The sequence below is a fragment of the Rhinopithecus bieti genome, unplaced genomic scaffold, assembly GCF_001698545.2.
Source record: "Rhinopithecus bieti isolate Rb0 unplaced genomic scaffold, ASM169854v2 scaffold_15113, whole genome shotgun sequence".
Classification (NCBI taxonomy): domain Eukaryota; kingdom Metazoa; phylum Chordata; class Mammalia; order Primates; family Cercopithecidae; genus Rhinopithecus; species Rhinopithecus bieti.
In genome coordinates this window covers 1781209-1800677 of record NW_016808703.1, presented here as the reverse complement: position 1 = coordinate 1800677, position 19469 = coordinate 1781209, and the positions used below count along the sequence as shown (strand labels likewise).

The window sequence follows — 19469 nt, the reverse complement described above, 5'->3', positions numbered from 1 at the left end:
ATACATTTTTGTGTGAAATAAGACTTATTGATCCATTGGATGGTTGAAAAATTATCCTCCAGGTTGGTTGGATTGAGAGAAAGGTTCGCTGTTTTAAATTGATGTTCCAACAGTACCATTGAAATTTCATGAAAGAATCTTACTAATAACATCATCCCTTCCTATATCTATGTCTTGTAAATTTGACTTCCTAATAATATCATCACTTCCTACATATATGTCTTGTAAATTTAAACACTCATGTGTTAGTCAGAAATAATTTTCTCTAAGGAGCTATTAAAATGTGACATATTATTATTTTGTGGGCTTTGAAGAGGAATCAAAAATAATTAAAAATGGCAGCTAACAAAGTAAATATGTATGGCATGAAGAGCCTAGAGGCAGTTGATAATCTCTAGTTGGATTACTAGCAATAAAATGTGAATATGTGGTCCTTAGGGAGAAAATGCCAATAAATAGACTTTGATTTGTTTCCTCAAATCATGAACTTCATGTAATCTTAGATAATATGAGCTTTGGTACAATTTTAGACAGGACAATCACCAAGTAGTTACTAAAGACTTATAAAGTAGAAATAACCTTGATTTCACTTGAAAAATAAATAGCTATGCTAGGCAGCATTAAAAAGCTGATGTATAATGAATGATGGCAATGGTGATTATGGCCACCATTTGTGAAGCCCTTACCAGGTGCTAATCGTTTATCATTCAACAAATAGTATGGATTTCCTACTCTGTTCCAGACGTCACTCTGGGTGTTGAAGGAAATAGCAGTTAACAAAACAGGCAACATTTTTGACTTCTTAAGCTTCTATTCCATTGAAGGGAGAGAGGCAATAAATAATAATAAACAACTGAGATAAACAATTCCACTAAAGTAAATATTTTAATCTCAATTTCATGGATGAGGAAACAGACAGAAAGGTTAAGTCATTTGCCTGTATTCCAAAGCTGGCATATGGCAGAGTCAGAATCCAAACTATATGATTCTTTCTAGTACATTTTGCTATGAGTCAGTAAATACCCACCACAGGAAAAGAGACAGATGTGAATTTTGTTGTTTTGTGCTGGAACTAAACCATAGTTTCTTAAACAAAGACATCTCTGGCTCCATTTCTAAAGAAGGCATAGTATTTATATAGAATTTACACTGGACACATTCAAAAGTAAAGGGCAGATATACACTGAATTGTGTTTGGAAAGCAGGAGAATATTTATTTGGCATGTTAGAAAGTAGAAGTATATAAGAAGGAGGTAAGGTCCTTGTTGGAAGAACACAGAGTGACAGATGAAAGGATCTTGACTATCCTGCTTACAATCCATAGGCGTATTTAAAATTTTTAAGGTAAGTAAGCCTGAGAGTTGCATTATTGAGAGATTAATCGGGTCACTGTGAACGCACAAAACGTTGAAGAAGTAGGAGATTAGATGTCAGAATATCTAGTTAAAGGCCAATACAATAGTGTAAAATCAGGTTAAGTTGATTGCGGTAAAACAAACCAATTCGGAAAAAATTACAAATAACCTAAGTAGAAAAAATGATTAACGGAGAGAATTTAGATTTAGAGGAGCAACTGAGGAGGAGTGAAAAATGACATGAGCCCAGAACTGGAGAAGAGTGGAGTTATTCGTGGACATTAGAAGGTCAGGAGTGGGGCCAATGTCTAGAAGATGTTAGGTTTTAGACATGATGAATCTGAAATGCTCGAGCTGTAAATCACTGGCCTCTACTCTTTAATTTAGTCCATGACATCAGTTGCACCTTGCCTTTTCTAGTCACCTCAAAGTTCTTGCCAATAAAGGAAGGTTCTTTTGTGGTTCCAACTCCCTGAAAAACCAAGTAAAGTCTTCTGATTCTTGACATGTTTTGTCTTCATCTGGAAAGTCAGATTTAATCAAACCTACTTCACTTGAGTCATTTTTTATTAGTATATCAAAATCCCAACAGAGTTCTCAATAGTCATAATTTTTTATTTGTGATCTTATTGCAAAAAAAATCTAAAACAAAAAAGGTAATAAAAATACATGTCTAAATATCAATAGCAAAACACACGAAATATGTTTGGAGAAATGATCCTGACTTGATCCTGACTATAAAATATAGTTTCTTTTCAAATTCTGCTAACATGGAAATATATTTACTTAGTTTTATCCAGTGTAGATAGAATATCATGCTTTGCTTTTGAAAAGAAAGGTTCATTTTGGATGAAATAGAGTAGGAAAAGTGAGAGCTGAGAATAACCAGCTTTTATCTCCTTCATTCCAGGCCACCGAAGGAAGTCAGTGCCTAGGATTCTGAGATGCAGCCACACCATAAAGTTTCATTACTCAGTTGCAGTAGAGAAAGCCTCAAAGGAACCACTTCTAATGGAAACTGCCTCATTTCCTGGTCAAGTCTCACAGCGGAGGTGCTCTGAAGTAGGTGCTCTGAAGTGCTCTGAAGTGAAAAGTTCACTTCATGAGAAGTTACAAACTAATTGTAAAGTATCTCAAAAAATGATCAAGATATCCCTTTTCTCGTATGGTATATGACTAATAACTTGATATATTTTTTAAGGATCTGCAGCATAAAAAATATTTTAAAATATCATTTAGTACTACCCTACTTTCTAAAGTAAATGCTACTGAATATAATATAAACCTTCTAATATTTTATAATGTCAATTCATCTTTTATTTTTTCTGGATTGTTATTTAGTTCTTCATTTAATTTTTCAGGGTCAATTTATTTTTCATTTCCTTTCTGGACATATTATTTTCAGTTTTAATTTTCTACTGCCATGACTTCAAAAGGTTACTGAATTGCTTCATGTCTAATCTGTTTAGATATGGTCAAACTCTCACCACTGCTCTAAGTTAGGCCTAAGTTAGGTTTAAATGGAAAGGTGGATAGTATAAAGGGAGAGGAGGAGGGAGAGGGAGAGAGAAGAGTGGGGAGGGGGGGCAGAGAGAGAGAGAGAAAGCCCAAAGGTAGGAAAAGTCAGGCAGGAGTTAATGTTGCAGCCTTGAAGCAGAATTTCTTTTCTGAGGAATCCTGAGTTTTGCTCTCAAGGCCTTCTACCTGTTTGGATAAGCCTTACCCACATTAAAGAGGGCAATTTCTTTTATTTAAAGGCAACTGATTATAGATGTTAACCATATCTACAAAATAAAATCACAGTAACTCCAAGATTAGTATTTGATTAAATAACTGAGTACTATAGGCTAGTCATCCTGATGCATAAAACTACTGTAGATAGATTTAACAAACTGTTTTTACGATAGTTTCATGGTTTTCAAAGAGTAATTCATTTTAAAGATATTCATTGAGTGACTTTTATGTGCCAGGCACCAGTATGAATATAAACTTACGGATATGAAGCAGACTAAGATAAAATCCTTACCTTCCAGGAACTTACAGTATCCTCAGAAGATAGATATACACATAAGTTAATATGATGCAACTTGACAAATGTTAGTTTTAAGCACAAGCAGAGGAAGAAGGGGGCATAGAGAAGAAGAAATTTCTCCTGCGCAGTTAGTTCAAGAGTTCTTCCTGGAGAAAGTGACCTCTGAATTAAATCTTTAGGGAGTCTCTAATTTACTAAGCAATACTTATAAAAATCTGTTACGCCAGTTGCAGTTCTAGGGGCTGGGATTCTATAGAAAAGATCTCAACTTTCATAAAGATACCTTCTGGGGAGGGAAGTGAGATGCTAACACAAGCAAACAAGTAATTAAAATCTTCATTAGTGATTAGAGCTACTTAAAATATATCAAGGTTATATGATTCAGCCTCCATTTTGCTGTTGTAACATTGAAGCTGAGATGTGAAAGACAAGGAAATAATGAGTAGGTGAAAGGAAATGCATTTCCAAGCTTCGGAAACAGCAAGAGTAAAAGCAAATCAACAGTCGCAGCTAAAGCAGCATTAAAAGATTTTATTTATTTAAAATTTGGTTTTGAAAAATGCTTGATCCACTCTAATTGTTATATTTTATTTACATTAAATTTAAATATTAAATAATACCTTAGTGTAATTTAAATTTACCTCCTTGCTCTTAAATAGTAACTATGCTTTATTTCTTGTCTCCCATCTTCTTTATACTCTTCTTAAGTTATCGCATGTATATGTGAATTTTCTATAACTGACTTACAAATTTTTAAGTAACGGGGAGTCTTTTTACCTGGTGCAGTTTAAGAACCCATTAAACACAAAGTACTGAATAACTGAAGAATTGGTGTGGTAGGCTGGTAACAGCTCCCAAAGTTACATCCAAAGATATTTTCCATCTCCCCCGAACCTATGTATGTTACCTGATATGCTATTTTTTTTTCAGATGTGACTAAGTTAAGGATTTTGAGATGAAGAGACTATCCTGAATTATCTGAGTGGATACTGAATGTCATCACAAGAAGCTTTAGAAGAGAGAAGCATGAAAACCAGAAGAGGAGGAGGAGGCAAAGGGACCATAAAGACAAGAGATTAGAGTGATGTGGCCACAAGTCAAGAAGCGCCAGCCTCCAGCAAAACACTGGAAGTCAGGAGCAGAATCTCTCGTAGAGCCTATGGAGGGAATGTAACCCTGCCAATAACTGGATTTTGGCCTAGAGAAACTGACTTCAGACTTCTGGCCTCCAGGATGGCGAGAGAATTAAATTGCTGTTGTTTTTAGCCAAGTATGTGGTAATTTTGTTACGACAGCCACAGAAAACTAATACAGTGGATTTTTAGCATATTAAAGAGCAGTAGAATTGTGATTTTATCAATACCTACTGGATGGCAGGTTTTCTCTGCAGCAGAAGAGAATAAAATGTTGACTAGGAAGGCTGACCATCAAAACTTCTGCCATGGACTCAGCAGTGAGAACAGATCCTGGGAATCTATGTACGCATAAAAGGCCATGAACATTTTGCATTTTCTGATTTGAACTGAATAGGCATTCTACTCTGTAAATATTTACAAAAAACTAAATACATCTTTATGTTAGCCCTTTGCTAGAGATGTTTAAACAAACAGAAAAATACCAGATCTTATTCACCATTTTTGGTGTCAGTAAAGTGTGTTATGCAAATTGGCTTCAAAAATTAAAACCTGTAACACAATTTGAGTCTTGAAATGTATGCTATGCATGATCTTAAAAACATGTAGGTAGATTTATTAGTTCTTGGAGGTTCATAGTATTTCATATGTATTTCAGACTATATGTAGGGAATTGCTGACAAATCTTGGTATCACTAAATCCATCACGTTTTGAAATGTCACCAAACTGAGCCCACATATTGTGAAGAGTGAATATAGTGTATGGCCTCAAGATTTTGTCTTATAATTTAAGTTTTAATGTCCACACCTCATCTAAATTAGGGTACCATTTGGACTCACATGTTTAACTAAATAAATTTATCACTGAGCAATTACATTAAACACAAATTTATCTTAAAGATGTACATATTGTTTTCACTGAGGAAGGTAGTTACTTTGGTAGCATGTTAACAAAGCCCTAGGAATTATAAGACTGTATTTTCATGGAGGCATACATGTGTAGTAATTGTAAAATGGTCCTGTTTTCATGTTTGGATCTTTTTATATGAGTGTCTGCATTAAGAATTACCCATAATAAAATAAAATCTTAATTTGACAAAATTAATATATAGAAATAAACTTTATAAATCATAGACTTTCAAGATGATCAAAGAACCTTTCTCATCATCTAGTCTCACACCTTTTTTATAGAAGACTAGACTAAAACTCACAAATGTAAATGATCTCTCTAAAGGCATATGGCAAGCTTTTGGACAAACCAGGAATAAAACACAGGTCTTCCGACTCCTGGTCCAGGACTCATCACAAACACCATGACTCATCATTTTCATTGTAAAAGACTCTGGCACAAGCTATTAACTCCTTAAATGGCTAAAGGAGGAAAGGTAAAATAGTAAAACAGAGTGAAGGTGATACCACCCTATTGAAGATCATTCTAAATTAAAGATAGATGTCTTTGAGATTATAAATAAAAATATACTTTGAATATATTTGACCACAATGTCAATTTTAAAATATTCAAAGTTAGTTCTTCAAGAAACTAATAATAGAACTGCAATATGATCCAGCAATCCCACTATTGGGTATATATCCAAAGGATAGGAAATCAGTATGTCTAAGAGACATCTGTACTTCCACGTTCATTGAAGCATTACTCACAGGAGTCAAGACCTGGAATCAACCTAAATGTTTATCAGTGGATGAATGGATAAAGTAAATGTAGTATATATACACAATGAAATACTATTCAGCCTTGAAAATGAAGGAAACTCTGTCATTTAAGACAACGTAATTCAACCTAGAGATCATTATCTCTAGGTTGTGAAATAAGAAAGACAAATACTGTATGATCTCACTTAAATGTAGAAGCTAAAAAGGTTGAACTCACACAAACAGAGAGTAAAATAGTGGTTACCAGAGTCCTGGGAATTAGTAGCAGGGGTGAAAGGATTGAGAAGATGGTGATCAAAGCACACAAAACTTCAGCTGGACTGAAGGAATAAGTTTAAGAGTTCTATTGTACATCATAGTGACTACAGTTAACCACAATATATTGTATACTTGAAAATTGCTAAAAAATTGATTTTAAGTAAAAGATAATTATGTGAGGTAATGGACATGACAAATAGCCTGATTTAGCCATTCCACAATGTATACATGCATCAAAACATCATATGGTATACCATAAGTATACACAATTTTTACTTGTTTATTAAATAAATTAAAATTTGAAAAATATATATATTTTATCTTTCAAAGAAGATTTAGAATTTAAAACATTAAATTTAAAACACAGAAATGTTAGTCTAAGTTTGGATTTTCTAATACAAAATATTACTCCTTAACACTAAATAGTAGGTAAAATATTATTTTAATTTTCTTTTATATCTAGATGATCAGCAAGGTTATTTGATCATCTTAAAAGTCTATGATTTATAAAGTTTCTTTATATTAATTTGTTAATTTCTACATATTAATTTGTGTTATTAATTTTGTTAAATTAAGATTTTATTTTATTACAGGTAATTCTTTTTTTATTTATTAAAAATTTATTACTTTGACCCTAAAGCTAAGCAGATACAGTACTGAGAGAGCTCAAGTTCTCAAAAATTGTCTTTCTTGTTGCACAGTATTGCCAGTTCTACATTTAATCCAAAGTTTCACTTTTTTTTTTTTTTATTATACTTTAAGTTCTAGGGTACGTGCATAACCATTGGCAGAGTTGTTACATATGTATACTTGTTTGCCATGTGGTGTGCTGCCCACCCATCAACTAGTCAGCACCCATCAATTCGTCATTAATCAGGTATAACTCCCAATGCAATCCCACCTCCCCTCCCCCTCCCCATGATAGGCCCCAGTGTGTGATGTTCCCCTTCCGAGTCAAGTGGTGTTCAATTGTTCAGTTCCCACTTATGAGTGAGAACATGCAGTGTTTGGTTTCTCTGCTTGCTGAAGTTTGCTAGAATGATGGTTTCCAGCTGATCCATGTCCCTACAAAGGCACGCAAAACTCATCCTCTTTTTTATGGCTTGCTTAATATTCCATAGGTGTATTTGTGGCCACATTTTCTTATCCAGTCTGTCACTGATGGACATTTGGTGATTGCAAGTCTTTGCTTTGTGAATAGTGCCGCAATATAAACATACGTGTGCATGTGTCTTTATAGCAGCATGATTATATATCCTTTGGGTACATACCCAGTAGTGGGGTGCTGGGTCATAGGTACATCTAGTTCTAGATCCTTGAGGAATTGCCATACTGTTTTCCATAATGGTTGAACTAGTTTACAATCCCACCAACAGTGTAAAAGTGTTCTTCCTATTTCTCCACATCCTCTCCAACACCTGTTGCTTCCTGACTTTTTTAATGATTTGCCCATTCTAACTGGTGTGAGTATGGTATCTCATTGTTGTTTTGATTTGCATCTCTCTGGATGCCAGTGATCATGAGCATTTTTTCAAGTGTCTGTTGTCTGTATGAATGTCTTCTTTTGAAAATGTCTGTTCATATCCTTTTGCCCACTTTTGATGGGGTTGTTTTTTTTTTCTGTATATTTTTGGTTCTTTGTAGATTCTGGATTATTAGCCCTTTTCAGTATTGAGTTAGATTGCAAAATTTTCTCCCATTCTGTAGTGTTGCCTGTTCACTCTGATGGTAGTTTCTTTTGCTTGCAGAAGCTCTTTAGTTTAATTAGATCCCATGTGTCAATTTTGAACTTTGCTGCCCATGCTTTTGGTTGTTTTAGACATGAAGTCCTTGCATGCCTATGTCCTGAATGTACTACCTAGATTTTCTTCTAGGGTTTTATGGTATTAGGTCTAACATTTAAGCTCTAATCCATCATTGACATTAATCTTCGTATAAGGAGTAAGGAAAGGATCCAGTTTCAGCTTTCTACTTATGGCTAGCCAATTTTCCCAGCACCATTTTATTAAATAGGGAATCCTTTCCCCATTTCTTATTTTTTTTTTTTTTTTCTCTCAGGTTTGTCAAAGATCAGATGGCTGTAGATGGGGTATTTAAATTTCCCTTTTGTGAGGGGGGGAACTCTGTTCTGTTCACTGGTCTATATCTCGTTATGGGTACCTGTTACCATGGCTGTTTTGGGTTACTGTAGCCTTGTAGTATAGTTTGAAGTCAGGTAGCATATGCCTCCAGCTTTGTTCTTTTGACTTAGGGATTGTCTTGGCAATGGCGGGCTCTTTTTTGGTTCCATATGAACTTAAAGCCGTTCTTTTCCATTCTGTGAAGAAATTCATTGGTAGGCTTGATGGGATGCATTGAATCTATTAAATAACCTTGGGCAGTATGGCCATTTCACGATATTGATTCTTCCTTATCCATGAGGCATGGTATGTTCTTCCTTGATTGTTAGTGTCCTCTTTGATTTCACTGAGGAGTGGTTGGTAGTTCTCTTTGAAGAGGTCTTTAACATCCCTTGTAAGTTGGATTCCTAGGTATTTTATTCTCTTTGAAGCATTGTGAATGGAAGGTTCATTCCTGATTTGGCTCTCTGTTTGTCTGTTACTGGTGCTATAAAGAATGCTTGTGATTTTGCACATTAATTTTGTATCCTGAGACTTTGCTGAAGTTGCTTATCAGCTTAAGGGAGATTTTGCGGCTTGAGACAATGGGGTTTCTAAATATACTAAATCATGTCATCTGCAAACAGGGGACAATTTGACTTCTTCTATTTCCTAACTGGATAACTTGATTTCTTTCTCTGCCTGATTGCCCTAGCCAGAACTTCCAACACTATGTTTGAATAGGAGTGGTGAGAGAGGGCATCACTGTCTTGTGGCCAGTTTTTCAAAGGGAATTTTCCAGTTTTTGGCCCATTCAGTATGATATGGCTGTGGGTTTGTCATAAATAGCTCTTATATTTCTGAGGTACGTTCCCTCATACTGAATTTATTGAGCGTTTTTAGCATGAAGGGCTGTTGAATTTTGTCAAAAGCCTTTTCTGCATCTATTGAGATAATCATGTGGTTCTTGTCTTTGGTTTGTTTATTGGTTACATTTATTGATTTAGAATGTTGAACCAGCCTGCAATCCCAGGGATGAAGGCCACATTGATCATGGGGATAAGCTTTTGATGAGCTGCTGAATCTGTTGCCAGTATTTTATTGAGGATTTTTGCATCGATGTTCATCAGGGATATGGTCTAAAATTTTCTTTTTTTGTTGTGTCTCTGCCCAGGCTTTCGGTATCAGGATGATGTTGGCCTCATAAAATGAGTGTAGGGAGGATTCTCTCTTTCAATTGATTGGAAAGTTTTCAGAAGGAATGTACAGCTACCTCCTTGTACCTCTGGTAGAATTCAGGCTGTGAATCCATCTGGTTCGGACTTTTTTTTGTTGGTTGGTAGGCTATTAATTATTGCCTCAATTTCAGAGCCTGCTATTGGTCTATTTAGGGATTCAACCACTCATATAAAGGATCCACATATGAAAACAGAACCATTATACAAAAGATTTTAGTATTCTTTAAAATAGTCTCATTTATCTTAATTGTTCATTAAAGATCTATAATCCATTATGTGTATGTATATTGAAAGGAAAAGACCTAGTTTTGGGCCTTTATTTTGGAAAAACTATGACTCTTTAACTCTGTTTTCTCGTCTATAAAGTGAACTTTTGAGAACATTCAACTAATTTGCAATTATGGTGAGAACTAATATGTGAAAGTGCTCAGCTTCTGTCAAATGCTTCATGTGGGGTGTGTGTGTGTATGTGTGCGTGTGTGTGTCTGTGTGTGTACATGCCAGGGTTTTTGCATGTATTTGTGTGCCTGTGTTTGCAATAATAATTTCTATGTACTTGACTGTCATGATCTAGTAGTACAAAGACAAAAGGTATGTCTATTTAAAAGCTAGAGTGCAAGAAAGAAAGATAAAAAAATACTTCCTTCAACAAAAAGTAGATATAAAGGGAGGGATGACTTTTATTCAAAACTATGACTACTGCTTCTCATTGTCAGGGAAAGTAATATCACTAGGAGTTACATGGAATAAAGGGAAAGTAATATCACTAGGAGTTACATGGAATAAATGCTTAAATAATGATCGAGATAGATAGCTACTTACTCTGACCTTTAAAATGACTCAGATTCCCAAAAATCTCTGACTCCACTCTATAATCTGTGTTTTGTTCTATATAAAATTAAACAATACATCTAGTTAGAAGCAAAATTAGAAATCTAAAAGAGATGAGGACTGGGAACCAGGGGACCAAAGTTCTACTCTTTGGTTTGTGACCTTGATCAAATCACTAAATCCTCCTGGGCTTCAGCCCCATTACTTTCAACATGAAGGGGGTCTAAGGTCCCTCCAGCTTTAACACTTGGTGACACTATGATTCTAGTTCATAGCTTCTTGCTCACAATATTTGACACTTTGTTGACATACTGTCAGAAACTTCACACATTTTCCAAAAGCTGTCACAGAGTATTATTAGGTCATTAATGCAGAGTTTTAAGAGGAAACTATAAAATATCTTTCACTGGGTATTTGTTATAGCAGCTATGTTTATACTACTGGATTCCTCCGTGATGATAGATCGATAGATAGATAGATAGATAGATAGATAGATAGATAGATAGATAAAGGTATACTTCTAAAAGAAATCAACTATGTTAGGCTAATACAGTATAAGTAATAAAGTTGTAATATAAGTGTAATATAAGTATGTGTGACAAAAAAATCTTCATGTAAAGCTTCTACTTATTCCTACTCAGCTAATGATATAGAGATAAAATGTATCTGAGCCCATTTGTGCTTATGAATGTAAAGTAAAAATTATTTGTGTGTGCATATATACACATCAGTGTATGTATGTGCATATATGTAAATAGAAAATTCTGTAAAATTGCTAAAAGATGTATACATTATAATGTTTTACTGTATATACTTCTGTGCCATTTTACTTTTCTACAATAAGCATGTAACTACTTAATTTTAAACTAAAAAATAAAACAGAAAATGTAAACATTTCTAGCCTTATGCAAAATTGTGTAAATTTCTTTTGTAGATTTCTGTGATTTATTTTTTATTTCATAAATGGCATATACATGTAGTATATATCTCTATCTTTCACTAGCTGTGTCTGTATGTATATGTAAATTATATCCAGTGTGTGTTGAGCACTAACAGTCCCAGGCATTGGTCTAAGCACTTCAATTATGATATACAACTCAGTACCCATGACATCCTTGAATAGATTATTTTTACTACCATATACTGATTGAGCTGTGCTACTCAATGCTTATTTTCTTTTTTTAAAATTTATTTATTAAACTTTAAGTTCTGGGATACATGTGCAGAACATGCAGGTTTGTTACACAGGTATACATGTGGCATGGTGGTTTGCTGCACCCATCAAGCCGTCATCCGGGTTTTAAGCCCCACATGCATTAGGTATTTGTCCTAATGCTGTCCCTCTCCCTGCACCCCACCCCCTCAACCCCTATTTTCTAGTGTTTTTACTTCTCTTTTGTAAACAGGAGAACAAGCTATACCTACGTTGGAAATTATTACAGTCAGAAGTTTGCCCACCTCAGATGGGTCTGAAGACTTCCTTCCCTAGAACATTTAGCAATCCCTTTCATTCTTCTCCTGGGCATCATTAACATATTCCTTTTCCCTGACTAGCCTTAATCCATACCCTATCCATTCTTCCCATCAGACAGGCACTTTTTCATTCTAACATACTTGACTATATTTCAGATTGTGTGTCTTTGCCTGTGTGTATGCTATTATCAATCATTATGCTTTCCATATTCGTGCTGAAGAGTGGTTTTGCCATTCCTTACACAAGATTTAGTTTTAGTTTAAAACTCAAACACATCATAGGAATCGTCATAAAAATAGATTTATACACATGTAAAAGAGAATCAGAATACTGATTAATTGTTTATGCTTTTCATATAAGTAATAAAGCCAGCAATTAAGAATTTCATTGATAGATTATGGTAGAATCCTTGTGCGGGCTGCTTAGCCCATCTCCTGGCTCTGAGCAGAACTGAACTTAAGCCTTCAGAAGACAACAGTCTGCCATTTTGCCTTATTCTCACAGATAAATTACTTTATAGCACTTTAGTGAAGAAAGGAAGATGTATTATTTAACAGCTCTCCAAATCATAGCCAACAGGCTTAAATTTATTAATTGATTTTATCCATTTTGCTTTGAAAAAGTAAATAAGTAAAGTAGAATCAAATGAGCCATATAGTTCCAGCCGGTTGAATATTTTAAACCAAACTGGAAATTAATGAGGTGATTAAGGAAAAAAAAAAAAAAAAAACTGTAAAAGGAGATAAAACCAAGAGACCTTAAGTACTTAATCTGGAAGAACACAATTGCAAATACTTTTTGCTCTATTGAATGAAAATAAGAATATTTTGTTCCAATCTACACTCCTCCCCCTGAGCACTGCCACCTAGTAAGGGCTTTTTGAGTGACAGTTTTGGTCCTCGAGTGGACCTTTCTGTGACACCTTTCTCAGCAGGCCTCCGCCCACCAGTAGGCCTGCAGGACTTGCTCCTGCTGAGGAAGGCTCACACAGTGTTTCGCTCTCTTATCCTACTGTGGCCATGTGGCGCTGGTGTGAAGGAAAATAAGCTAGAATAGCAAAGATACATCTCGCATGAAGTACTAGGCCACAATTGAAGTGGCAGAGACATCATTGTCAATCAATAAAATTTCTCCTGTCTTTGTAGCAAGTCTAACTCGGTTAATTCAGACCATCATCCCCGCAGCTGTACAAGACAATTAGGTCTAGAGATTCAAATCTATGCAATTGGTAAATAATCCCAAGAATAGGCAAAAGGCTATAATGCAGTGTTACCTGTCCCTTCACATTCAAAAGCATTTTGACGTTCAAAAGCTCTCACACGGACGCATGATAATTAAAGTTAAAAGATTATAGCAGCTGCATTTTAAAGAGTAATAGTGTTACAATTAACATTAATTGTTAATTTTGCCTTAAAAATGAAGTAAAAAATACATGCAAACTTTTGCCAAAAGGCAGTACCAAGACGGTGTTTTATTGAAAATTATTCTAACCTTCCCCCATGCTGCAACTCTCTCCACAAAATAAAACATTTGCCAATTAATGTGGACCTGATGTAACTGTTCTAGTCAGAAGGTCAAACATACTGAATCTGCTGCCAGAGCCAAGTTCAGATGAAATGTATGAAAAACACAGAAAGTAAAACCTTACAGTGAGCTATAAATACTCATAAATACACTAAAATTTATAGTTCATTATGCTCCTGTTTTGTCCTTCCTGCCAAAGTCAAAAAGCTCACGGACTTTCGTTTTAAAAGAAATTTACTGTACATTAGGAAGCAAGCCACATGGTGGTCCAAAACACTGCCAGTTCTCAGCAGGTCAAATACGTGCTGATTGAGGATTTGAACTAGGTGCATCCTATGCAGTGCTACATATGAACATTGAATTTTGAGCGCAGGGCACATGTATGTGTATACTTTTAAATTATTCTCTAAAGTCACTATTGTTTGAAACTATCTCACCATTCAAATAAATGATAGATAAATTGCCAGTAAGTTTTTCCAGTTTTCTAATATCATCAGCTATGTAAAATATCCATTAAAAGGAACTAGCATATCTATGGCAATGAAGCAGAGACGTTTTATGTGGCTCTGGAACCATCAGGTAAAATCAATTTTTAAAAAATTACAAACCTAAATCATGTTTACTTTTAGCATATTTAAAAATTCAGATATTAACTGTTATTTTCTTTCAATATAGACCTGTTTATGAATCTATTTTTATTCAATTTTATTTAATGAGTACATTCTCTATCAAAAAATATCTCAATATGAAACTGAAAATGTTTCAATTACCTAGTATATTTGAAGAAATATAATAGCCATATCATATAGGGCTTTGCTAGTCAGTTGTGTGGCCTGGGCACAAGCATTGGCCTAGCTTGGGAGCTTATAAAAATTTCAGAATTTCAAGCCCTTTTCCAGAACTACTGAATAAGAATCTACATTTTAACATGATTCCCCTGTGATTCTTGTGCATGTTAAAGTTTGTGGAACATGGATATAAAACAATAGCTTAAGTAGAAATGATATGGTACACCAAATGTTTTGTTAGCAGAAAAGCAAAAGTCTGCTTAAAATCCAGCTAATTGCATTAGAGCAATTTAATTTCTCACTACAAAAGAATAAGGTTCATGTTATTCAGAATTATTTTGCAGGACACTGACCAAAACGTTTTCTATATGATAGCCCACAGGATTTAATCCCCTCCCACACCCCTGCTAAAATACAACCCGATATTTTCTTCAGGAAAGTTGAGTTTTGTCTTAATTATGTAAATTAACTTCAGACATAAGTCATCAGTATTTGATAAGTCCCACTGACGAGAAAATTTGTAAATTTTCTTTCTAGTGGTATTTTATCCCATTAATTTATCTAATTTTGTTTTATTTAATCTTTTTCTTTATAAATACAATATAGCAACATTAAAAAATAAAACTGTGAAATAAAATGTGTAACCTCATTTCTTAAAGAACTGTGGTCCATGGATATGAAGGACCTATCTTTCTCCAACAGGTATTGGCTCTCCAGGTCAGGTTAGAAATCCATTGCCATGGCAATGTGCAGGACTGCCTAGGAGGCTACCTGAGCTTATACCTGGCCTTGTGCAGCAAAGATCATTAATCTCCAGGTCTCCCAATGTGAATCTTTTGAAGAGCTATAAACACACCTACTGTGTTAGCCTTTCCAGAGATATTCTGAAAGAATTAATATCCACAGAGTTTTAGCCAGATCAAATGGAGCACAATCTGAAGTGAACCTGCCATCTAGAGTTTGATCTCCTGACACTCATGAATAGCCCACTTGAAAGCTCCAATGTCCCTTTCAAAAACCCTAGTTTTAAAAGTAAAGATTATCAGTTTGTAAATATATCACATATCACACTTATCTATCAAAGCTATTAATCTTTTGTGGGATCTATTTTATGGGCCATAGTGAAAATCTAACAAGTCTGAATTTTTTCTTTTTCAGATAAATGCACAGGTACATTTATCTCAAAAACTATGTATACAATGTCAAGAACTTCATTATTTTCCAAGTGTCTATTCCAAAGAATTCAATGGAAGATACATTGCAACATGTGATTCACCAAATGCTATGCAAAGTCGTCAAGCTCTAATATAAACTGAAATAGATTAGATAGTTAACTTGTAAAATATCACTAGCAGGCATATACACTTTGTTTCTTCTTTGCTAAGTATGCTTATTTTCAAAATTGTTCTTTTTCAGATAATGTAAATTCTTAATGATAGGAATAGTTTAGGCTTAAAAATTGTATGTACTTGAAAGGATTATGTATTATTTTATTAAATCTCTCTTTTAAATATTAACTAGGAACTCAGGAGTTACTTTCCTTTGAAAAAAAACTTTCCTCAAATTTCAGGATGAGGAAATGAGCTGCAAAAAAAATGTTAATACTTTTACGTGAATAATAATGGAATAAAACAGTCTAATTAACAGCAACATCAGAGGAAAAATCCAACAACTCAAGAATATGCCAGACTTATAGCTCCTAGGAGGTATAATAAATGCATTCCATGTATGGATTCATTGCCATCAAGGTGGTGGGGAATGATAGTGGACTGGAATTAAGGCAACCTCTCTCATAAGCATGTTGATTCCAGACTTATTTTTAAAACTCAACACTGATTTTATTTTTGTCAGCATGTATGTGTCCTTTGAAAATGCAGAGTTTTAAGCATCATGGAAACTGAGCGTGTCACATGAAACCCAGCAGTCATTAGTGGGTAAGATATATCATGTATGGTACAAACTCCATTCCGACCTAACTTTTCACCATGTATCCTCGAGCTATATCTTAGCTTAGAACAAAACATGAACATAAGCCAATTCTACACCACTGAAGCCATCAAATCCAAGACAGAATGTCTGAAACCCATTTCTAACCTAGAGTTTCTGATATGTTTTAACTAGTAAATGATGAACAATATGGGTTACAGGAGGGTACTCTATAAAGGATTTACCATAAGCATATATTATTGAAGAGCATCTGTTTATTCCATCTTTTCCAGAATTTTTAGGGTAACATTTTATTCAATTCAACATTGCAACAAATCTGACAATGAAGCTATTTTAATCTTAGACTACATTAACCAGTACTATAACTGGAGTACGGCAGAGAGAATTCAGACCAAATCTTGGAGGTCCACCTCACACAAGTGAAGCATTTCAGACATTGTCATTAAAAACTGGAAAGCTAATGTGTAGCAACCAGAATAGTGAAAGAATTTAAAACTTTGAGGCTGGAGAAAAACCCCAAAATTGTCTTTAAATATTTAAGGAATCTCCCAGTAGAATAGATATTAGATTATCTCTATGTGGATCTGGAAGAAAAAGCAAAAACCAATAGATGGAAATTATAAAGACATAATAAAAATGAAATAGACTGCTTCATAGAGATAATTTCCCATCAGTGAATTCAGGGAAGACAAACTTGGAACAGAGAACTAGATCAGAGGCCATAAATCCTCACATGTCAATTTATATTAGGTTTTTGTTTACCAGACCTACATTTTTTTTTTTGTTTATATATGTCAAGCAATACCTTAGTAAGGTACTCACTTATTTTATCCCTAATGACATATGAATCAGGCAATATCATAGATCTCTGGTTACTATTCCATCTCTGTGGTTTTTACGGTCATTGTACACACTTCTTTTCTAATGGGTAAAGGTCGTGATCTGGCCTCTTCCACTCAGTAATCCCATTATTTCCATAAAAACCACCAAATCCCATCTCATTGTGGTACCTCCTACTGTTGTGCCTTGCCTACAGAGGACAGTCACATCTTGATTTTACAAAGATGGAGTGTTCTGTTGGCCTCATCTAAGAAATGCTTAAAGGAAGGTTGTAGGGGTTACACATAATAGGTCCACTCCAACATTCCCTACTTCCTAGGCCTACAGTATGCCACGAATATGTCAAACTTACATCCTCATTGATTTTAGGATATTGTTAAGTCCAGGCTTTGTTTTTAATTGACAGCTATAAACTGTATATACTTACGGTGTACAACATGATGTTGAGACTGCTGGATCACATGGTAGTTCTATATTTAATTTTTGAGGAACCTCCATACCAGTTTTATGCTGGTTGTACAAATTTACATTCCTACCAATAGTGCACAGAGATTCCCTTTTCTCCACAACCTCACCAACAGCTGTCATCTTTTCTCTTTCTGACGATAGCCATCCTAACATGCATGACGTACTATCTTATTATGTTTTTAATTTGTATTTCTCTGATGGTTAGTAATGGTGAGCATTTTTTTCATGTACTTATTGGCCATTTTTATGTCTTATTTTAAGAACGATGGCACATGCCTGTAATCCCAGCCCTTTGGGAGGCCAAGGCAGGTAGATCATCAGAGGTCAGGAGTTCAAGACCAGCCTGACTAACATGGTGAAACTGCATCTCTACTAAACACAGAAAATTAGCCAGGAGTGGTGGCGGGTGCCTGGAATCCCAGCTACTTCGGAGGGTGAGGCAGGAGAATCACTTGAAACCGGGAGGCAGAGGTTTCAGTGAGCCAAGATCACACCACTGCACTCCAGCCTGGGCAACAAGAGTGAAACTTTGTAAAAAAAAAATAATAATAATAAATACAAGAAAGAAAGGAAGGAAAGGAAAGGAAAGGAAAGGAAAGGAAAGGAAAGGAAAGGAAAGGAAAGGAAAGGAAAGGAAAGGAAAGTCTATTCCAGTCTATTACCTATTTTTTTAAATTAGGTTTTTGGTTTTCTTGCTACAGAGTTGTTTGAGATCTTTATATATTTTGAGTGTTAACCCCTTATCAGATGTATGCTTTGCAAAGATATTTTCCCATTCCGTGGGTCATGTCTTCACTTTGGTAATTACTTCCTTTGCTGTGCAGAAACTTTGTAGTTTGATGTAATCCTGTTTGTTTCTGCTTTTGTTGTCTGTGCTTTTGGGGTGATATCCCACAAAATCACTGCCCAGACCATTGTCAGGAAGATTTTCCCCGATGTTTTATTCTATATTTTTACCATTGCAGGTTTTACATGTAAATCTTTAATCCATTTTGATTTGATTTTTGCAACTGGTATGAGGTATCTAATTTCATTCTTCTACATGTGGATATTGTTTCCCAACAGCAGTTACCGAGGAGAAAATCTTTGTCCTATCATGTGTCCTTTTGCATCTTTGTCTAAAATCAATTGATTGTAAATTCCTGGATTTATTACAAGGATTTCTATACTAATCCATTGGTCTATGTGCTTTTTTCATGCCAGAACCATGTTGTTTTGACTACTATTGCTTTGTAGTAGTGTGATGCCTTTAGTCTTGCTCTTTTTCTCAAGATTGCTTTTCTATTTGGCAACAATTTGTTCCATATGAGTGTAGGATTTTTTTTTAATCTCAGTGAAAATGCCATTGGAATTTTGACAGGGATTCCACTTAATCTACAGATCACCTTAGTTAGTACAGATGCTTTGGGTAGTATGGACTTTTGGTAGACAGATATAACAATATTAATTTCCCAATTAATGAACACTGTATTTATTCGTGTCTTCTTCCGTCAATGTTTTATAGTTTTCAATGCACAAATCTTTCACCTTGGTTAAATTTACTCCTAAGTATTTTTGGTATCTATTGTAAATAGAATTTTGTTTTAAAAAATTCTTTTTTGGATAGTTCATTGTTAGTGTACAGGAACACTATTTATTTTTGTATGTTAATTTTGTATCCTGCAACTTAATTAAATTGGTTTATTAGTTTTAACAGTTTTTGTGGAGTCTTTAAGGTTGTCTATACATAAGAGTATGTCATCTGCAAACAAGGACAATTTAACTTCTTCCTTTACAATTTGGATGCTGTCTTTTGCTTGAATAATTACTCT

General features: G+C 34.7%; 1 long non-coding RNA gene across 2 annotated transcripts in view; it reads left to right on the top strand.

The window, feature by feature from the left end:
- LOC108538770 (uncharacterized) overlaps positions 1-6619 on the top strand; it is a 145066-nt gene extending 138447 nt beyond the window's left edge. For both annotated transcript variants that reach the window (XR_001888187.1, XR_001888188.1), the window contains 2 exons: positions 2266-2417; positions 4318-6619. This is a non-coding gene — a long non-coding RNA (uncharacterized LOC108538770). The remainder of the gene's footprint in view (positions 1-2265; positions 2418-4317) is intronic.
- Positions 6620-19469: the final 12850 nt, after the last annotated feature.